This window comes from Heteronotia binoei, chromosome 7 (genome assembly GCF_032191835.1).
Source record: "Heteronotia binoei isolate CCM8104 ecotype False Entrance Well chromosome 7, APGP_CSIRO_Hbin_v1, whole genome shotgun sequence".
NCBI classification, from domain to species: Eukaryota; Metazoa; Chordata; class Lepidosauria; order Squamata; family Gekkonidae; genus Heteronotia; species Heteronotia binoei.
The window spans coordinates 129,419,514-129,435,740 of NC_083229.1; the positions used below are offsets into that span (position 1 = coordinate 129,419,514).

The window sequence follows — 16,227 nt, forward strand, 5'->3', positions numbered from 1 at the left end:
AGACAGGTTAAAACGGATAAAAGGAAGTACTTCTTCACCCAAAGGGTGATTAACATGTGGAATTCACTGCCACAGGAGGTGGTGGCGGCCACAAGTATAGCCACCTTCAAGAAGGGTTTAGATAAAAATATGGAGCACAGGTCCATCAGTGGCTATTAGCCACAGTGTATGTGTGTATATAATGTTTTTTGCCACTGTGTGACACAGAGTGTTGGACTTGATGGGCCGTTGGCCTGATCCAACATGGCTTCTCTTATGTTCTTATGTTCTTCTTATAACATACTCAAATAAGGGATATTGGCTGTTTATCTCATTACATATACTAAACCCATCTTCCATTATATTTTAATGTATTTTTTTTTCTAACAGCAAACTAGAATGATGCTGATGTGTGTGTTACATGTTAAAAGGCAAACTGGTCCCTTCTGCAAGCCACTGACACAAACACCAGAACAAAAGTTCAAACAAAATTTATTCTGGGTACACAGGCATCCCACAACACATAGCGCAAAGGAAAATAGAGAGCCGGTTTGGTGTAGTGGTGAAGTGTGTGGACTCTTATGTGGGAGAACCGGGTTTGATTCTCCGCTCCTCCACTTGCAGCTGCTGGAATGGCCTTGGGTCAGCCAGAGCTCTCGTAGGAGTTGTCCTTGAAAGGGCAGCTGTGTCAGACACAGGAAAAATACTGTAATGAAATGCTTAGCTTAAATGAATGTGAAGAAATGCTTAGCTCAACTGACTCCATTTTCTAACCTATGTTACTAAGGGAAGAGACCTTGCATATCAAAGTAGGAGCATAGTTGATACTAACACGGGTGTGAATTCCTGTTCCTGGAACTAACAAAGGCAATTCCCCTTTGAAGATAAAATGCCTCCGGGGGGTGGCGGTTTGGCCATCCCTGTGAGATCAAGGACCACAAAGAGATAAGAGGAAGTTACTGTGTGAAAAGTATCACTTTATACTAAGAATTGGGAATGTAGTGCTGTTTAGAAACCTTTGATGTGCAACTCCTTAAAGTAACTCCTCACTGGCAAAAATGTATCGGTTCCAATCTTTCCACGCTCAGACACTAGGAACTCTCAAATAAAGCCTTAAACTTTGTATCAAATGGCGTCTGGTTGATTTGAAGTTCCATTGTCTGACAAGCTGCTGTGAGAGCCCTCTCAGCCCCACCCACCTCACTGGGTGTCTCTTGTGGGGGAAGTAGGAGATTGCAAGCCGCTCTGAGTCTTGGATTCAGAGAGAAGGGCAGGGTGTAAATCTGCAGTCTTCTTCTTCTTGTGGGGAAGGGAAAGGAATGTGATTGTAAGTTGCTTTGAGATTCCTGAAGGTAGAGAAAAGTGGGGTATTAAATTTCTTCTTCCTTTAGCCTTAAAATGTGTGAAACCTTAAAAAAAAAACTGTTTTCCTTCAGAATCTAAAGCGGGTTTTATGAAAGGGACCTCAGAGTCCTAGCCCCAACACACTTTGCCTTCAGGGCCGGATCTGGGGGAGGGGGGCAGAGGGGGGCGCTTGCCTTGGATGCTGACAGAGGGAGGGGGCGCCAAATTGGGTATGGAGTCCATTGTATTCTATGGGACCATAACATAGAGTGGCCCATAAGGGGGCGCCATTTTTATCCCCCCCCCCCAATATGTAGATTCAGTCCTGTTTGCCTTGCAGCAGTATAAACAGGATGTGACTTGGACTAGATCTTCTTAAATCTTCTTTAATCCTTACAAAACATCACAACAGTTCATTATTGCCCTCTCTCTCTCGGCTTGGCTTCGCGAACGAAGATTTAAGAAGGGTGCAATAGTCCACGTTTGCTGCAGGCTCGCTGGTGGCTGACAAGACCAATGTGGGACAGGCAGGTCCGGCCACAGTGGCTGCAGGGAAAAGTCTGATTTAGGGTTGGTGCTGTAGCAGTGCGATTCTTCCTCAATCTCCTTTTGTCCTCAAGACCAGCTATGCGTGCGTTCTCAAAGGAAGAGACAGCCTGGTGGATGGTGTGCCTCCATGCTTTGCGATCTGAGGCTAGGTCAGACCACTGGTGATGGTTGATGTGACAGGTGCTAAGGGATTTCTTCAAGGAGTCCTTGTACCTCTTCTTTGGTGCCCCTCTATTTCGATGGCCGGTGGAGAGTTCGCCATACAGGGCAATCTTGGGAAGGCGGTGGTTTTCCATCCTAGAAATATGCCCTGCCCAGCGCAGCTGCGTCTTCAACAGCAGTGCCTCGATGCTGGTAACCTCCGCCCGCTTATTGCCCACCCCCCTTTTAATTGATTGGCGGATTGGGAGGGGGGGTTTAACGAGCAATGATCCTAATGCCATTTCACATTTCACCAGTTTACTGAACTAAGCAAGACATGTAAGAAGGATCGAAACCTTGGATTTATGTGGCATATTGAAGTCTTGTGTATTCTAAATAGCGTTGGGTGGGTTTTAATTGTTTGTCTCACTATTAAATGATGCCCTGCTGCCAGCCAATTAGCTGTTTTGTTTTGTTTTTCACCGAAAGGACAGTAATGTTCTGGAACATTCTTTTTCGACAAGGAAAAGGATGTTGAGTTGACATTTGCAGGAAACTTTCCATAATGATTTGAATATCACTCCCCCTCTCCCCCCCCCTCCCGCAAATGCTAACAGCTAGTAATGTGAAAGCAAACATCATCTATTTTTAATTAGGTTATTTTCCCTGGTGTTTGTCACTTTGCACTGAACTTCATCTGCCATTTAGTTCCTCATTTTCTCGGTGATACAGAATCTTTTGGAAACTCTCACAAGTTTGACGGTTTTTATCGCTAAGCACACAAATAGAACCAAATGCTTGGGGTGCATTGACAAAAGAACACAGAGTACAGGAAACCGCAAGGAAACGCCTCTGTTCACTATCGCATCATATAAGCATCTTTCTGTCTGAGGGGAATATACCGTGCTTACCTGCCAGTGAGGACATATGACTAAGTGAAAGAAGACAAAGGCTTCTTTGAGTTAAAGATTTTTTTAAAAAATGACTGGTGAGTTTTGGACCAACCAAGAAGTAAAGTGCCAATTCAAGATCCCACCCAAGAGAATTCTGATCGATAACCTTTTAGTTTAGGATACACGGCATTTTGCATGCAGTTCCAAAACTGGTGGAGCGTGCCAAAGATTGTACTAGGTGCAAAGTCCTGGGAGGAGAACATCCATGGACTTTTTTGCATACACATGGAGATGAGACGAAATTGTGACAGGACAGCCAAAAACGTGACATCTGCATGTTGATACCTTTTGTGGAATTTATATTTGATGAATCTGTCCATCACAGAAACAGCATCCCGAAGTCTCAAGGGAACCTTAAACAGTTTTGATCAAAGTTGCTGAAATTCTTAAGGAGGTCCCGCACATCTGTATGTTTCCAGCACCACCAAATTTTGCCTAAAGTTGGAGCATGCATCTGAAGTATATCAGTTCAGAGTTTCAATGACTAGTAAGTAGGGGTGGAATGCTAGCAGGAGCTCCTTTGCATAATAGGCCACACCCCGCGGATGTAGCCAATTCTTTAAGAGCTTACAAAAAAGAGCCTTGTAAGCTCTTGGATAGGGTTGCCTATCAAGAAATGTCTGGGGACTTTGGGGGTGAAGCCAGGAGGCTTTGGGGGTGGAGCCAGGAGACATTGGGGCAGAGCCAGGAACAAGGGTGTGACAAGCATAATTGAACTCCAAGGGAGTTCTGGCCATCACATTTAAAGGGACAGCACATCTTTTTAAATGTCTTCCTTCCATAGGAAATAATGAATGATTGGGGCACCTTCTTTTGGGGCTCATAGAATTGGACCCCCGGTCCACTCATTTTGAAACTTGGGGGGTACTTTGGGGAGAGGCAGTAGATACTATACTGAAAATTTGGTCCCTCTACCTCAAAAAACAGCTCCCCCAGAGCCTCCAAAACCTCCAGATCAATTCCGCATTATCACCTATGAGAATTGATCTCCACATGGGGAATAATGAAGTGCTCAGCAGACTTTTCCCTCCCCACCCCGTTTCTGGCAACTCTGACATGACAGATTGACGTCTCTACTCGCGAGTTGCTGCCAACTTCTTCAAAGTAACACAGAGACACCATCCCAAGAGGAAGCCTTTCAATCGGAGACTGGAGCCTCCAAAGGCACATTGTCCTCTGGGGGCAGGGCTTTCCCCCGCTGGCCAGCTGACTGGGGGCAGGAAGGAGCCTGGGAAAGCGGAAGAACCCCCACTGGGACATGGGGATTGGAAAGCCTACTCTTGGAGGATTGGCTACATTGGGGGGAGGGTGGCCTAATATGCAAAGGAGCTCCTGCTAAAACTCCACCCCTGCTAGTATGGTTTCTCGATGGTCATGGGATACATTTGTATTCCATATTGTCGCCTCAGCAACTCTCTGAGCATCAGGCCATCATCACATGTTCTTTATTTTTAAAATTTTAATTTTACTTATACCCCTCCAGGGTTTCCAGATCTGTGCCGGAAAATACCTGGAGACTTTGGGGTTGATCTGGGAGAGGGCGGGGTTTGCAGAGGGGAGGAGCCTCAGCATGGTACAATGAATACAGTCCACCCTTGGAAGCATTCTCTCCAGGGGAGCTGATATCCGCTAGCTGGAGATCAGTTGTAACAGCGGGAAATCTCCTCCACCTGGGCTGCTGGCAACCTTAGGCCCTCCCTGCCTCTTATTCAGGGCTCAGGGTGGGGAAACAACATTTCCAATAATTGCATTCACAGTTGAGTTAAAATTTAAAGAATTAAAAGAAGTTTAACAATTTAATTAACAATTTACAGATGGTGTATAAGGCACACAATTTAGTGTCCTTTTGCCCATGGCAGCGGGGTGTGGGGGAGAAGGAAGGGAAGAACCAGGCTAGAAGGAATGCCGTTGCAGTTCTCAACCATGGGCCTGGTGGACCATTCCTCTCTGACAAGTTAGACTTTCTCCTGCAGTAATTGTGAGCTGTTTGGGGCCAATGCACAGGAGTGGGGAGATTTTGATTTATTTAATTCTGCTGTACAGTAAACTTCTGTTGGCTTAGCTATCATGATGGCTTCTAAAATGTAAAATGCATTGTAATGGGGGGAAAAATAAGCCTCAAAAGTTTCCGTTTGTGCTTGACTGTGCATATTCCATAGGGTGGAAGAAGGTATTAGGATAGCCATAGTGATGGATCACACACTGCGGAAGTGGAGGGGAAATTAGAGGGTTACTTCACTTGCAAAGGCATTCCAGACATAGAGAGGGGTTGCTGTTGCCTAGAAATGACTCGGGGCCTAGGAGTTCCTTCTTCTAGTTTCAGTTCTGCTTCTTCCTTCTTTGGTAATTCCTGGATCTACCGCAGACCAGGGGAGAGGTTTGCTCTGTACCTGTTCATGTCTGAGAGCCATGCAAAGGTTTTATTTATTTATTGAAAACATTTACCAGACTCCTTTCGTCCTAGGGTTCCCAAGTCCAACCCCAGAAATATCTGGGGACTTTGGGGGTGGAGCCAGGAGACTTTGGGGGTGGAGCCAGGAGACACTGGGGTGGAGCTAGGGGAAGGGGGGGACGGCGAGCCACCCCGTCTCGGAGCGGGCAAGGCCTGAGCCCATCTCGGAGGAGCAGCCACGGTGAGCGAAGAAGAGGCGCCAGTGGCACGGCAGCCTCGCCCGCTCCGCCTCTGGGGTGGAATCGGAGGGGGGGTGGAGGTGGGCCGGGGGCATGGCGAGCCACGAGTCTGGGTCCTAGAAGGGTCCGGATTCACGGCTCGCCATGCTCCTGGCCTGCCTCGCCCTCCCCTGCACTGCTGCCGCCTCTTGGCTGCTCCTCCGAGATGGGCTCAGCCTGGGCTCATCTCGGAGGAGCAGCCGCGGTGGGCGGGGAGGGGGCGGCAGCGGCACGGCGGCCTCCCCCGCTCCGGGATGCAGCGGCTCGCCATGCTCCCCGGCGCCGTTTCCCCCTCCCCCCGCTTCCGTTTTTTTGGGGAGCGAGGGAAGAGGGTGGAAATCCTGGGGTCCCCCGCCAGGGCGGGAGGGTTGGGAAGCCTATTTCTTCCCTACCAAGCTCAAAGTGGCTTACAACATAGATTGAACATATAAAACACATTCAGGTGGGTAGCCTTGTTGGCCTGAAACAGCAGAACACAGTTTGTGTCCAGTGGCTCCTTGAAGACCAACTGAATTTTATTCAAGATATAAGCTTTCGTATGTACATACTTTTTCAGGAACAATGAAATGGAAGTTAACCAGTCCCTACGTAGAGGTACAGGGTAAGCAGCAAATTAGCAGAATCATAAGAAAAGGTGTTGAACAGATGCAAGATCTCAGGGGTTTTTTTGTAACAGGAACTCCTTTGCATATTAGACCACACCCCCTCGATGTAGCCAGTCCTCCTGGAGTTTACAGTAGGCCCTGTACTAAGAGCTCTGTAAACTCTCGGAGGATTGGCTACATCAGAGGGGTGTGGCCTCATATGGAAAAGAGTTCCTGCTACAAAAAAAAAAGCCCTTCAAGAACCGAACTGGAATAACAAGCTTTTTTATACGGTCACCATTTGCGTGTCATCCTTGTGCAGGGGCTGTGTTAATCTTCTCTGTATCGTTCCAATTTTAGTATATGTGCTGCCGAAGCGAGCACTTATATGGTCACCATTTGTTTGGGTTTAATTCTGAGGGGAAACATAGTAAAGGAAATAAATATATCGAAATTGGAGATTGACAGGCAGATTCAGTCTTCTTAAGTGTAGAGTGCTAAGATTGCTGGGCTTTTTTTTTTTTTTTTTTTTAGCAGGAACGCAGTTCCGGCTGGCTTGGCGGAAGGGGGTGTGGCCTAGTATGCAAATTGCTTTCTGGTGGGCTTTTTGTGCAAAAAAGCCCTGTGCGAAACAATGGTGGTGTCAGGGGTGTGGCCTAATATGCAAATGAGCTCCTGCTGGAGCCTGAGAGTAATTAACTGAGACCCTGTTGTTAACGCTCCATCCGTCTCCTCTCAAGTGTGGAGGCAACTCAACAGCATCCCCTTCTCTGAGGCGGAGTGATGCAACTCATGATCTCTGTATCTACTTCTTGAAAGAATCTTCAGCCCATACCGGAGTTTAGGTGTGAAACTGCAACATTTATCAAAAAGAACAACTTTAAACGGATCTAGATTTCTTTAAATTATTTATTTTTTCCTATTAAGATGAAACAAAGCAGTCGTGCTGAGGAGAATTGAAAGAAAGACAAAAAGTCAAAAACTCAGTTTCTCCCTTTTCAAGTCCTCTCTTGAGGATAAAACCTGCCTTGGCTTCTGAAGGGAAAGGGATTGTGACACCTAAAGGATAAAACACTGTCCTCCAATAGCAAATGAAGCTTTAATCCAAGTTTTCCAAAAACTGTTCTCTCTATATTTTGTGTGTTTGTGTGGAAGTTGCCTGAAACTGGAAAAAAAAAAGTTTGCCTTCAGACACCAAAGCAATTTAAAAAAAAAATATGAAAGAGGAATCAAGTCACTTTCTTATTTACAGAAAAACAGAGAAAAGGGAAGGGACACTGAGAGGAGAATCACATTGTCACCAGGGCAGTCACTGTGGGCATCTTGAACACTCCTTTTGCACCTTAGAATCATCTCTCTACCACAGATTCTTAATCTACTTTGATGTAGGCACAGCTATGGGGTCCCGAGGGAATGAGGCTGTTACCAGAGCAGAGGCCTGTTTGAGGAGCAACCTTGGCTCGGAGATGAAGGTGCTCACACAGAAAATGCTGGGCACCATAAAATGTGGGCAGCTTAGGGTAAAGAGGCTCAGAAGTGGTGTCGGAAGCTCCCATGCAATCCTCCTCGCCTCCAGAATCTTTAATAATTCACTGTCAGGTTGTCACAGTGTCTTTCAGTAATGCAGTCTGTCACAGTGTCTCGGGGGAAGGGCAGGGGGGAAATCTGTTTCCGCAGCCTACCTGAAGCTGTTCAGCGCTTGCTTGCCCCAGAAACAATTTAGGCAGAATTTGACAGGCTAAACCCTTCCTCTTGTCTTCCATAGGCCTGACACCCTCATCCAACTAAACATGCAGTCTGGCCCTACTGACAGCTGGCAGGTATATACAGCCTAGCTCTTTTGCAGGTGAGTAGTCTGGGAACAGTAAAGACTCTCTCAGTTAGATAGACAGGCAGACAGGTAGGTGGCGGGGAGATAGAGACAAAGAGAGACAGAGAGCTTTTTTGTAGCAGGAACTCCTTTGCATATTAGGCTACATACCCCTGATGTAGCCAATCCTCTAAGAGATTACAATAGGCTCTGTAAGAAGAGCCCTGTAAGCTCCAGGAAGACTGACTACATCGGGATGTGTGGCCTAATATGTGGCCTTGCTACAAAAAAGCCATAGATAGATAGATAGATAGATGGATGGATAGATAGATAGATAGATAGATAGATAGATAGATAGATAGATAGATAGATAGATAGATAGATAGATAGACAGACAGACAGACAGACAGACAGACAGACAGACAGACAGACAGATAGATAGATAGACAGAACAAAGCAGTAGACAAGTGCACCTTTAAGACCAACTAAGTTGTATTCAGAATGTAAGCTTTCACATGCTCTTAAGCAGACTTCATCAGACAAAATGGCTGATGAAGTCTGCTTAAGAGCATATGAAAGCTTACATTCTGAATAAAACTTAGATAGAAAACTATACTTGTAGATTATATTTTATTAATAATGAAACAGGGAAGACGCCTAAACTTGATCACAGGAGGTTGTTCTTAGGACTGCAGCCGTAGTTTCTGATTTATGGGACTGGGGAAGCTGTCTGGATTGATAGACTACCTGGATTGTATACTGCCTACCTAAGGCTCCAGAGGACTCCAGTGGTCTTGACCACTGTTCCGTGGAACCTTGACATTAATCATCTGAGTGAAGTTTGTTCAGTTATCTGAGAGCATGCTTTGTGCATTCAGAATTTGGACTAAAAAGCGAAATGTCTTTGCGGTCTGTGTTATAGAAAAACGTTTCATTTTTTTTAAAATTCCGCACATCCAGTGAACAAAACACTATACCCTCCAGGAAACAGAAACAATTAGTGAAAATGCTGACAATGGAGTAGGGACATGCATTCCAATATAATCAAATACTTATTGGTATTTTCCAGATATATTCAGAGATGCCAACCAGGATTTTCCAGGATACCAGTAAATGTGTCCTGAAAAATCTGAGACATGTTCAGGATTAACTGGGAGTTTCAGGAGTCCTTCCTTCCTTCCTTCCTTCCTTCCTTCCTTCCTTCCTTCCTTCCTTCCTTCCTTCCTTCCTTCCTTCCTTCCTTCCTTCCTTCCTTCCTTCCTTCCTTCCTTCCTTCCTTCCTTCCTTCCTTCCTTCCTCCCTCCCTCCCTCCCTCCCTCCCTCCTTTCCTCCCTCCCTCCCTCCCTCCCTCCCTCCCTCAGTATCGACTTGCCAGGTTGATTTATCTTTGTTTACATCCTTTAAAATGGGTTTTGTTGGCTTTGCAAAGTTGTTTTCTTTGCTCAAGTTACTTTGTGCCAGGTTCACGTTTTGCAATTGATTCTCAGGTTGCACCTTGGCTGGATGCTCTGATTGCATTTGCAAGGCTTGCAACAGTATGCCTATTCGGTTTGGTTTGGATGATTCTTGGGTTTTACATTTTTAAAACATCCCCCTCCCCCATTTGAATCAGTGGAGGAGGGCTGGGAGCGCCGCATTCAGAGGCCCATAGAATTAGGCCTCGTGGTCCAGTTCACTTGATATTTGGGGATTTATTTAAACAAGAGACACCAGCAGCTCTGCAGCAATAAAGCCAAGCAATATTGAAATTCTGTGGAGGGGGGAATGGATCCAAATACCAGGCGGATATTTGGAACCCAGAAAATCAAGAATACTGATACTTTTTATCTTCCTCACATCCATTTTTTTTAAAATGACTTTAAAACTGTGCATCCCTACAGTGAAACAAGTGGATGAAGATTTGAATCAGAACAATGCTCACTCATACATACCTCTTAGGGGTTTTTTTTGAATAAAACAATTGTATTGGTAACATATGGTAATAAATCTATATCTTACATCTTTAAAAACTTCTTTTATCTACCCCATATATTACTTTCTACCCACCCCTCCACCCGTTACTTGACCCCCGCCAGTGTTATTTACTTAAAAAGCAAATATTTAAAGGTACCCTTAACTATTAAAACAAAAATTTATATTCTTCTTCTTTTTAAAACTTAATCATTATCAAAAATTGTCCAATGTCCTTTTATTTTCCAATACATATCTCTTAGGTTTGATTCTAATAGCACCATCCTAAACAGAGTTGCACCCTTCTAAGTCCGTTGAAGTCAATGGGCTTAGAAGAGTGTAACTTTGCTAAAGTGTGCTGCACTGTAAATTTATCACATGCCACTTAGAATCATAGAATCATAGAGTTGGAAGGGACCTCCAGAGTCATCTAGTCCAACCTCCTGCACAATGCAGGGAACTCACAAACACCTCCCCCTAAATTCACAGGATCTTCATTGCTTTCAGATTGCCATCCAGCCTCTGTTTAAAAACCTCCAAGGAAGGAGAGCCCACCACCACCCGAGGAAGCCTGTTCCACTGAGGAACTGCTCTAACGGTCAGGAAGTTCTTCCTAATGTTGAGCCGGAAACTTTTGATTTAATTTCAACCCATTGGTTCTGGTCCTACTTGTTTGGTGGGGACAAATTTTATCTCTCCCCAATTTGCCTAGTGCAAGACGTTGACTCGCCCATCAGTTGAAGCCTTTAAGAATTTTGCGTGTTTTTATCTTGCTAAAGTGGCTATATAATCTGTAAAACTTTGTCCTGATCTTTATTTTTTTTAGCACTGCAGTCCTAAATGGAGCTACATTCTTCAAAATCCACTGAGTTTAAAAGGTATAACTTTTAAACTCATTGGATTTTGAAGAATGTAGCTCCATTTAGGACTGCAGTGCTAAAAAAAATAAATAAAGATCAGGACAGTGTTTTACAGATTATAAAATCCAATGAGTTTAAAAGGTATAAATCCATTTAGGATGCCACTGTAGCTCACATGAAAGGGTGATGTTAGATTACAACAGGAAGCAAATTGAAGAACTGTTCTTTATATGCTCAGCACATTTGGATTTATTCTTAGATTTTGTTGTTTATAAATCAAGTGACTCATCTTCAGATTCATATAGGAACAGACTGTTCTGAGTTTCATGTTACCACAGCTCGTGTTTTGTGTTTCTCCCTCAGGGGTGCATTTGCAATTTTAAGATATGTTTGTATACTGTGTATTGTCCTTGTACTCAGTTGTCTCATTTAGCTGAAAAGCCCAGATACTGAGCAGCTTTGGACCACAAGTGAAAGTTCTTCTCCCAATTATGCAATTCCCCGAGCATTTTCTGGGGTTTCACTTGCCTAATTACTCTCTGAGTGATTTTTGGAAACATTAAAATATGCAAATCCCTGTAATTTGAGTGAGGGCTTTTCATTTCCATATTCATTTTTTCCCTTCACAATGTATTTCTGAGTAATGATCTAGTGTGCAAATAATTTGGACTTGATTAGCTGACTTCTCCTGTTGCATACACATTTGGGGGCGGGGGCAGACATTCAGTGACTGGGAGTAGGTGTTTGACACCATTCCTTAGCCTATTTCCCTGGGGCTCTCTGGCTGAATATTCATCCGGATGGACTTTTCATTCTTCCAAGTTGCGAAGTTCTCCAAGAGAAGGGATACAGTGATCATGGGAGATTTCAGTTACCCGGACATCTGTTGGAAGTCCAACTCTGCTAAAAATGAAGTCACATTCCCATATTACCCATTCCCATCGTCCACATTCCCAAACTCATTTTGTTGCTATTTCCTGCCTAGCTTGTTCTGAATGAAATGTGGAGGCAGCGTAGAAGTATCCTAGGCATAGAGGGAAGAACTGGATAAACATATGCAACAGAGGTCCGTCAGGGGCTATTGGCACAGAGTGCCGGAGCTGCAAGACTGCATTCTGAACTCTGCTCATGGCCTGAGTTCGATCCCAGCAGAAGCTGGTTCAGGTAACCGGCTTAAGGTTGACTCAGCCTTCCATCCTTCCGAGGTCAGTAAAATTAGTACCCAGCTTGCTGGGGGGAAAAGTGTAGATGACTGGGGAAGGCAATGGCAAACCACCCCGTAAAAAGTCTGCCATGAAAACGTCATGATGCGACGTCACCCCAGAGGGTGACTGGTGCTTGCACAGGGGACTACCTTGACCTTTTTATATATGAAACACTATGTCTGGGGAAGTGATGCTCTGAATTCTCGGTGCTTGGGGGTGGGGGCAACAGTGGGACATCACACAGAACGCCGGTGTTCACGGCTTGGAATTCTAATGCCGCTATAATGTATTCAGCACTATATAATGGTTTTAATAATCTCGAATTGTAATACGTTTTTAAACTGAAAATGTAAATTATGGTTTCATATATTTTATTTGTTTAATTGTGTAGATACTGTGAGCCACCCTGAGTCCGCTTGCGGAGAAGGCGGGATATAAATCAAATGTAATAAATAAAAATAAATAAAAAATAAGGACTTCTGGCCCCACTGGTGGGCCTCCTGATGATGCCTGGGTTTTGGTCACTGTGTGACAGAGAGTGTTGAACTGGATGGACCATTGAGTGATCAAACTTGGCTTCTTGTATGTTCTTATGTCGTTGCAATAACGGAGGGGAGGTATGAACAAAATGGAGGCAGCTTTGCTATATCTCCTTGGTGTCTCCTGCCCCGATGTATTCTTCTAGCCATTGAGACATGAGTGGAGAGCAGTCCTTACCCTTCCGGATACCCTTCTGGTACAGCTAGCCGTCTCTGGCCAGAAGAGCTGGGTTCGTGCTCAGGAGTCCAGTGAGCTACGGGAGGCAAGACTTCACCACTGGGTCGATTCCCACTCCTCTTTTCCTTTACCCATTGACAGTAACTGGGAAGGAGCAAGGAGAGTCCGGGGGTGGGGTGGGCGGAGTCAACATCCTTGCTAGCCGGGACTGAGGGGTAAAAACTGCTCATAGGACCAGACAATGGCAGAACAGACTTACTGGGAGTTGGCGGTGGGTTCCCCCAGAGAGTATAAATTTGTGTGGATGGATTCCCATAAGTTCCTGTAGGTGCCAGTTCCAGCTAGTGCTGCTCAGGGAGTCATATTTCCCAGGATAGTTCCCCATCCGAGTTTGTTTTTGGTTGTTGCACACGTTTACAAATGTCACTCACAGTATTTTGAATTAGATGAATCCATCAGAAATCTGTTGTTGTTTTTTTAAAAAAAATCTGAATCTGGCTTGACTGAAGAAGCCATGGAGAGGAAAAGAAAAGATAAAACAAAGAAGCACCGTGTTTGGGAAAATTCTCGTGTTCGGGGGATAAAAAAGTAGAAGAGTGCCTTTATTTGGCCCGGTTGTTCTGTGTCATCATCCAGAATTACAGTTATGTCAATCAGGGGTGGAATTCTAGCAGGAGCTCCTTTGCGTATTTGACCACACACCCTGATGTAGCCAATCCTCCAAGAGCTGACCAGGCTCTTTTTTTGTAAGCTCTTGGAGGATTGGTTACATCAGGGGTGTGTGGCCTAATATGCAAAGAAGCGCCTGCTAGAATTCCACCCCTGGGGTCAATAGGCTGCAGCAAATGCCTCTGACCAGCAAAAGCCTCTGCAACATTAATATTGCAGCCCTGTGCACATTTTTGTCAGACAAAATCTACTGAAATCAATGGAGTAACTGTGGAGTCACTTTGCATACGGGTGCACGCATCCAGCACGTGACAGAAAGGATTGGAAGACTTATCAAGCTCACGGATGACTATCCTTTCTTGTTGATCCACGTGGGAACGAACGATACTGCCTGTCATAGCCCTGAACGTATTAGAAAAGACTATGTGGCTCTGGGTCAGAAGGTGAAGGAGCTGGGCGCATAGGTTGTGTTCTCATCAGTGCTTCCTGTTGAAGGCCGTGGCTTTGGACGAGAAAGAAAAATACTTCAAATAAACAACTGGCTATGTCGATGGTGTCGTCAGGAAGGATTCGGATTTTTGGACCATGGCTTACACTTTCGAGATGGTGGTCTTCTATTGGGAGATGGTTTGCACCTTACGGCAGTAGGAAAAAGGGTGTTTGGTAACAGCCTTGCTAACCTAATAAGGAAAGCTTTAAACTAAATTGTATGAGGGAGCGAGACAATAATTCAAAGCCTCGTATGATGCCAGAAACTTAAAGATTTGCAAAGAGTGGTGCATATGCTAGGTAATGTTAACTTGCAGGCTTGTATGGAAACTAAACCCTCGGGATGCATAACACTGGATTCCAACGTCTCTACACTAATGCACAGAGTATGGGAAACAAACAGGAGGAACTGAAAGTCCCAATAAAGGAAGGAGACTATGACATAATAGGCCTTACTGAAACTTGGTGGGATGACACTAACGACTGGAATACTAGGATTCAGGGGTACAATTTACGGTATTTAAAATGGACAGGCAAATGAGAAAGGGCGGAGGCATAGCAGTATATGTGAAGGAGGTATATACTTGTGAGGAAATATGTGAATCTGAGCATGGCAGCTCAGTTGAGAGTCTCTGGGTAAAAATAAAAGGAGTAAGAAATAACAGTGATTTTATCGTGGGGGTCTGCTATAGACCACCAAAGTCAGGCAGAGGACTTGGGTGAGATACTTCTACAGCAGATTGCAAAGTTCTCCAAGAGAAGGGATACAGTGATCATGGGAGATTTCAATTACCTGGACGTCTGTTGGAAGTCCAACTCGGCTAAAAATGAAAAGTCAAATAGATTCCTGACTTGTCTTGCTGACAGCTTCCTTTTCCAGAACGTGAAGAAGGAAACAAGGGGATCTGCTATCTTGGATTTGATTCTCACCAACAAGGAAGAATTGATTGAAGAAGTGGAAATAGTGGGCACACTGGGCAGTAGTGACCATGTGATTTTGGAATTTACAGTCTTAGGAAAGGGAAAAGCTATACATAGTCAGACTTATAGGTTGAACTTCAGAAAGGCAAACTTTGATAAACGTAGAACTTTGATAAACTTAGAACCATGGTCAGAAATGTTTAGAAGGAAGGGAGTTCAGGAGGGGTGGGAGTTTCTTAAAAGCGAAATACTGAAAGCGCAATCACAGACGATTCCTATGAAAAGAAAAAATGGGAAAAGCCTAAAGAAGCTGAAGTGGCTTCATAAACAGTTCTCTAAAGACTTGAGAAATAAAAAAAAACCTCCTTTAGGAATTGGAAGGAGGGCCTTATAACCAAGGATGAATTTTAACAAATTACCAGTGCTTGTAGAGAAAAAGTTAGAAAAGCTAAAGCTCTGTATGAGCTTAGACTGGCCAAAGGTGCTAAAAACAACAAAAAAAGGGTTCTTTTCTTATGTTCAGAGTAAGAAAAAGAGCAAGGACATGGTAGGCCCATTGCGAGAGCAAGAAAGTGAAATTGTAACAGGTAATGAAGAGAGGGCGGAACTGCTCAATTTCTACTTTTCCTCAGTCTTCTCTTCTGAGGGAAACGGTGCTCAACATGGCAAAAACAGAACATATAAGGAGGGTATGAAGTTCCAACCTAGGATCAGCATAGGGGTAGTACATCAACACCTAGTTTCTTTGAATGAAACTAAGTCCTCAGGGCCAGATGAATTGCATCCAGTGCCTCTAAAAGAGCTGGCGGATGTTTAGCCTGGAGAGGAGACGGCTGAGAGGTGATATGCTCACCATCATCAAGTACTTGAAGGGCTGTCATATAGAGAATGGTGTGGAATTATTTTCTGTGACCCCGGAAGGTAGGACCAGAACTAATGGGTTGAAATTAAATCAAAAGAGTTTCTGGCTCAACATCAGGAAGAACTTCCTGACCGTTAGAGCGATTCCTCAATGAAACAGGCTTCCTCGGGAGGTGGTGGGCTCTCCTTCCTTGGAGGTTTTTCAACAGAGGCTAGATGGCCATCAGACAGCAATGAAGATCCTGTGAATTTAGGGGGGGGGGAGTGTTTGTGAGTTTCCTGCATTGTGCAGGGGGTTGGACTAGATGACCCTAGAGGTCCCTTCCAACTCTATAATTCTATGTACTGCGAGGCTGGTAGCCTTTACGGACTGGTGTTCTGCATGTGTAAGAATGCCCATTTACTTAATGCCACATGAGCATGTACATACCTTTCAGCTACCGCTTAAGAAGAGAAGAAGACTGCAGATTTATACCCCGCCCTTCTCTCTGAATCAGAGTGGCTTACAATCCCCACTCCCCCTAC

At 44.6% G+C, this 16,227-nt stretch overlaps 1 protein-coding gene and 1 non-coding gene across 2 annotated transcripts in view; one reads left to right on the top strand and one right to left on the bottom strand.

Annotated features, from left to right (window-relative positions):
• The window catches only part of CDH12 (cadherin 12), a 1,126,549-nt gene that overhangs the window by 811,837 nt on the left and 298,485 nt on the right, over positions 1-16,227 (top strand). The gene's annotated exons all lie outside the window — the stretch shown is intronic.
• On the bottom strand, positions 6,497-6,604 carry LOC132575593 (U6 spliceosomal RNA). Its single transcript, XR_009555688.1, has one exon. It is a non-coding gene; the product is annotated as a U6 spliceosomal RNA (small nuclear RNA).